Source organism: Delphinus delphis, chromosome 3 (genome assembly GCF_949987515.2).
Source record: "Delphinus delphis chromosome 3, mDelDel1.2, whole genome shotgun sequence".
Taxonomy (NCBI): Eukaryota; Metazoa; Chordata; class Mammalia; order Artiodactyla; family Delphinidae; genus Delphinus; species Delphinus delphis.
The window spans coordinates 76,040,616-76,047,531 of NC_082685.1; positions in this window are offsets into that span (position 1 = coordinate 76,040,616).

The window sequence follows — 6,916 nt, forward strand, 5'->3', positions numbered from 1 at the left end:
AGGAATTAAGACGCAGATGTAGAGAATGGACTTGAAGACACGGGGAGGGGGAAGTGGAAGCAGGGAAGTAGTGAGAGCGTGGCATGGACTTATATACACTACCAAATGTAAAATAGATAGCTAGCGGGAAACAGCTGCATAGCACAGGGCGATCAGCTTGGTGCTTTGTGACCACATAGAGGGGTGTAATAGGGAGGGTGTGATGGAGATACACGAGGGAGGAGATATGGGGATATATGTATACATATAGCTGACTCACTTTGTTAAAAAACAGAAACTAACACGCCATTATACTTCAATAAATATGTTAAGAAATAAATAGCCCCTTAGTCACTTTGATTCCGAGTTTTCTTGCCTTCAGCCAAATAATTTCCTTGATTAAGTCTCCAGGAAGAGCTGACACAGTCTAAGTGTATGGCTCTGTCTGTAGGCCCATCTTTCCACAAAGTCATAAGTGTCTTCTGTAAACCTGGAAGGAAGCCCCTCCCCTACCTTTTCACACACACAGTTCTCTTGACATCGTCCAGTTCAGAGACTTCAGGCACAATTGTCAGATATGGAAACTAGCCAAATCATCCAAACTCCATTTACTGTGGGAAACTAGAGGACAGAATACCCGTGAGAAACATCTGATAGCAAAGATGAACAGTGTGTGTTGTAGATGTCTGCAATTTCAGGAGACGCTGAGATTGGAAGAGGATAAGGAGAGCTATAGAGAAAAACTTCAGAAGTTAGTGAATATATTGGAGGGAAAGAGGTGTCCAAGAATATGTTGATTTTGGAGATGGAGAAAACTGTGACGAGTTAAGCAAGGAGACAGGATCTGTGAGATGATGGAGCCAATGCATGTGAAAGTGTGTCATGTTGGAAAGATGGAAGAAACCTGGCTTAGCAGGTTTGGGATTGTGGAGGATGTGACCAAACTGAGAGAGCCAGGCAAGTTCCTCCTCCCACTAGAAGGCTCCCAACACTCCTTACAGAACCAGTGGAGTGATGAAAATGGTTCATGATCGCTTTAGGATGTGACAGCTGAGTTATGGCTGCTTCCTCGTAAGAGTGCAGGTACCACAGGCTGACAGATACCAGGTGGCCGGTGTTAGGGAGATGCCGGGAGCATTTAAAAGGATCTAATTCTAGGATATGGAATAGATATGAAACTCTCTTATAGCTTGGTTCTCTTATTCTTATATGTGATAGGACTTTCAGACCTAATTGAAATCTAATGAGCAGAACCAGTAGGTTTCATTCAGATAGAGCATTTTAACTTTGACCAGAAGGCATTTTCATTGATTTTTAAAGACTTTATTGTAGTTTTGTGTTTTTAATACTGAATTTAAGACAAATTCTTCCACAAAAGCTGGCTGACAAGTTTGTTGAATCATTTTTTTTTGTATTCACATGAATTCTCGTTGAATATTCTATAACCACATATTGATATAATGCCATTTTTTGATCTAGTTATTACCTATCTCCTATTGTGCTAAGTGAATCAAGATGATGTGATCAATTATGTCTTTTTCTGTAAATAATCAGTTAGAGCTTCTAATGTGGAACATACATTTTTCTAACAAAAGTGTATTTCTGCGAGGAAAGGGTGGTAGATACTGTGGGGTGATAGAAAGGGGGTTTTCACCTTCTGCCAGGCGGTTTCCTGTACTTGCTGATCATCACCAGCTCCCTGGGATACTGCTCAGTCATTCAAATGCAAGTCTCCCAATCCCTCTTGTAGTTTAGTGTATTGAGGGTGGAGGAGGTAACTTGAGAGACATTTGCATCTAACCAGTCAGTCAGGTGGATGCCAGTGGGCTTCTCTTATTCCTATATATCCCACTGCAAGCATGTATGATCCCCATCTTTTCCAGCAGAAAGACTTGCACACTCTTTGAGTTGTGGTTCCCTATTTCATATGCTAGCTAGTTTTCAGGGATTCCTCAACATTTTGAGGTCCCTCTGACACTTATTGATTTGGGGGGGCTGCTATAGACTTAATTTATATATAATTTAATGTCATTTCTAGAGAATCTGGTGAGAAGGAGAGAAACATGAATGTGCTCAGTCCATTACTTTACTCCTCTCCTGCAGATAAGATGGATTTTGTTTCTCTGGATGGAAGTAATTTGGGCATAAAAATAGGTTTCTATTTCCAATAGTATGCAAGTGCTCTCATATACACAACTGCTATTATTGTCTTATTTTATTTTGTATATATTTGACATCTTTCTCCAGTCTGATTAGAAGAAGAATTATCCACATTATTTTCACTTCTCTAAGGAAGAGGTGGTCCAGTAAAAAAAAAAAACTGAAGGAGAGACCAGGTGGCCAACTGTCTTCTGAGTCACTTGCATTCTGTTTATTTCTCCTTTTTATGAATTTCTCTGAGTATACATCACACTGAATTGGCATGTCATGAGGTAAACAGCCACAGAAATACAGATGCCATTTCCATTTTGGGTCAGCAGAAATACACATTCTAGATCAGCAATCAGCAATCAGCCTGGAGTCAAAAAGTGTGGTATTTTGTTAGGGTTGATTTAGTAGTCTTTAAATAAAAAAAAAAAAAACCCATTGTATGTTGAACTTAAATTATTGTAGAATTCATTCTATTTAATCCTATTTAATATTCTATTTAGGTCTTTTTTTGGGATGAGATGTTCCTTACCAACCAACCCTGTTTGCCCAGGATTAAGTGTTCTGTGCCCTGGCAGTCTGCTCAGTGTATCCAGTGATAACTGGCATTTTTAATTTACCTGAGACCTAGCTACTTTGTTTTCAGTCTTTCACTAGATCTGTGAAAATGTGTTTTCTATAATCTAATTCCTTAATATATATCAGGTAGCAATAGAGAAATAGCTATAGAAACATAAGGCTGAATTATCCATTGGTTTGGAATGTTCAAATTTTCTCTTTTTTTATTGTATATCAGATTGCAAGGAGTGACATAGATGAACAATGAAATTTTTATTTCTATATTTCTGAGAAAACAATACTGTAAGATTAGCTATCACTTTAGAATGTTATTTTAATCATAATGTGAAACTGTTAATTTTTCTTTTCTCTGATTTTTAGTATTAGAAAATATTGCATCAGGATGATTCTGTATGCTTCAGATATGTGCTTTTCTGTATGTTCATCTTTTATTGCTTATTATCTTTTAACTATGTATTTGAAAACTTATAAAGAAATTCTGCCAAAGAATTAGTATGTGAAGGGAGTTCATACTCAATGATATTATAGAAAAATATTTTGGAGTACTGGAAAAGAAAACTGTAATATTCTTATAAACAAATATTTGTTGGGTGTGTCCTTTGGGAAAGGCCCTGTTGTAGGAGTTAAAAACAAAGATATTAAAAACCAAACCTGTGCCTTTATGAGCTAACATTCTATAGAGAATAAATGAAACATATACACATACAAAGTGAGACGACAAAAATGAAGTTGCTAATAACATAAAACAAATAAATAAATAAATCTATATACAAGTAAATTGTCTAACTTCACTAAGTTGAGGCTAATTTTTACTTTATTTCAGTCTCTAGGAAATTTATTCTATATCCGAATTCTATAAATGTCTAAAAGGGTTTGCACACTACTGACATCTTTTGGGGGGGTAAAACATATTTTCTGAGTAAAAGTGTATCAAGAAAAGCTTTATAAATTTTTAAACTATGTTGAAATGGTATTATGCTTGGTCAGTCTCCAAATTTTTTTATCTTGATATCTCACTTTTTAACCCTCTTTGAACCATCTAACCTTTTAGGAGTAGCTCTCCCATCCTTATATTTAATATTTGTTTAGTGCTTACTATAAGGCACATGTGCTTTATGTACTTAATCACTTTTTTTTTTTTTTTGCGGTACACCGGCCTCTCACTGTTGTGGCCTCTCCCGTTGCGGAGCACAGGCTCCGGACACGCAGGCTCAGCAGCCATGGCTCATGGGCCCAGCCGCTCCCCAGCATGTGGGACCTTCCTGGACCGGGGCACGAACCCGTGTCCCCTGCATCGGCAGACGGACTCTCAACCACTGCGCCACCAGGGAAGCTCTTAATCACTTTTAGTCCTTGTGCATGATCACACAGAAAGGATGGATACAGTTGGGAATTTAAGCACTGAAGTTTACCATTGATTCAACAGCATGATGGGTCACCCTAACAATGAATCAAATGATATTTTAGTTGAATATTTTGCATATAACATGTGGATGTCCAATACACACTTGATGATTGACAAACCGGTGGCTGCTGATGACACACAAAGTCCAGTGCAATGTTTATGTCATCTCTGTTCCATTTTTAACACTTCATCTGTGTTCATTTTAGCACAAGAAATCTAATAAGTCTTGTTGACTAGCCTTGGCAGGCCCTGAGAATCAAATTGGAGAGCAGGCTTGGGAGATATAAGTTTCAGGGTTTGGGAGCTATGTAAAAATGATCAAAAGGGATGCCTTTCCTTATTTCTAATATCCTAATTGCCTCTTGAAATTTCCCTAATGCTTATTTCAGGATATGTGACCTCTTAACTGGTAATCGATTGGTTCTTCTGTATTAACCAATCTGTCTTGACAGTTCAGTTAATAGTTCAATCAGGTAGTCACAGATTTTTGATTGATAATCTGTGGGTTAGGTCAGAATAGTAAAGATGGCTGTACAGTTAGTGAAATATCATTTTGAGTACACATTCACATGATCTTTCATGTGAGTCATGGGCTTCTCCTTTAAACTCTAACTCTGCTCCTAGCACACCTTGTCTCTTGTGTACTTAAAAGTGAAAAATCGCTAGATTCCTAAAGTAGGTTTAATTTATCCCATACAGTACAAGTCTTTTCCCCCACAGATGTTTAGAGACACAGCAGGAAAGATTGCATATTCATAATAGCATGAAAGAGCAGATCCTGGCTAAATATTATCAACATAGAGTATTTCTTCTGGCCCATGTTTTACCATTTGTCTTGAATTGCTAAACATACAAGGCAGCATGTGAAGTATATTTATGCAGCTGTAATTGTGATGATGATTATTTTTTTCCCCAAGTCCTGCTGGGCAGTAGATCTTTCTAGAAGAAATAAAATCATCTCCTGTTTCTGATTAGTATACTGCATAATCTGATTTCAAGCTAACAAAGAAGATATACTGATTCAGTTTAGCCACGTTGGAATATGGTCCTGTGGATTTAATGAAGATGCTTTCAGGAATTAAAAATAATCTGAAAATAAAGATGGAAGTCATGACATATTTTAAAACTAAAGAGATCTCTTCATGTAAGCTGGCCAGTTCAATTTCTGTCAAGCCTAACCACATGCTATCGTGATATTAAATCAAAAAACAAGCACATTTCAGTGACACAGATAATAGAAAATGACAGGGTTCGGATGCACTTTTGCTTATGTGTTGTGTTATCTGGATAATTTCTAAATTTTTCCAATCAGACATCAAGATAGATAAAAGTCTGGCTTGATTTTTAAAAATCATATTTAGTAGATCTAAGGCAATTTGAAGACAAATGGAATCTTTGAATTTCTGGTGGGCAATTTCTAGCATAGACTTCTCGTTTTCAATACAAATTGAATTATATGAATAAGTAGTAGCTCAACAAGCTACAGAAATAAAATAGCAAACATTTACACATACATCGAATCCTCCCTTACCTCCCCTATCATCAGAAATGGAGTTATTTGAATTGAAATTATGTAATTATTGCATATCTTATGGTGTTGAAGAGTTTCTTCCCATGGAAACTGAGGATATCTGCTTCTTTTAATATTGACAAAATTAATTTTATTAGGCTGTGGAATTCGACGAATTTGGGGTTGACTTAGAAGTGAGTATCCCCTGTTATACTTCAATCCCTATCATATAGTGGTATATACAATAGCCATATTGTATTAAGATAACTATTATCTAGAGCAGATCATTCATTTGATTTACATTTCTATTTTCTTATCTGGAAAATGGGGATAATAATACTTAAATTATAGTGTTGTTAAGAGGATTTAAAAAGTTAAACTTAATAAAGTGCTTAGCAGAAGGTAAGTTTGGTTAGTCTTACTTCTGTGGTCTCAATTGCCTATTTCGGGAAGTTCTTTCTATCACTTTTAGGTCCTTAGGTGACTACTGTATTGAACTCATACTGAAGAGTTCATTAAAAGAGATCTCAGATCTGCTTAGATACATTATCTAATTTAGTCCTAGATCCCGTTACAGAGAACACACGCAATATGAACACCGGGACATGAATTTATTTGGTTGGGGTAAAATACCAAAGAAACAAGGTTAAAGATTTAATTTCTCTTTGAACTGGTCACCCATGAGGGCACAATTAAAATTTATCAGTTATCTATTATATGCCAGTCATTGCTTAAGGTATTTTATTTTTGTAAATTATCTCAGGAGAGCCTCACCTTATGACTGTTTTGCAAGGTGAGAATCTGAACCTCAAAATGTGAAGTAACCTCTACTAAGTCAGAAAGTAAGCAGTGAAGCCTAAATTCAAACCTGGATTTTACTACATTTGTAGTTTAGTCCCCTGACTCTATGACATTGGACTGAAATTACAAATACTGCACACTGTGTTACAAATGCAAGTTATTTAGCACAAAGGCAACTATGCGACTGTGTGAAAGGACCTGAATAGATATTTAGAGCCAATTGCAAATCTTAGACAAGAAAGTTCTATCAATTTGCTCTCTGATTCTCTATCAGAGAATTCATTGTTGCGTTTGCTGGTAATCACCCATATTACAAGTCTCAAAAGGAATCTGAAATAATTCTAAATTGAATCATTTAAACAATCCATTCAAATTACAAAATTCTTAGTTATGTTTTGAAAGATTTTATTCAAAGTTGGGGCAATTTCGCCCTATATTACAAGTGTTCCGAATTCTTTAGTGAAAATGGCATTCCTTTAACTTAGATATAAAAG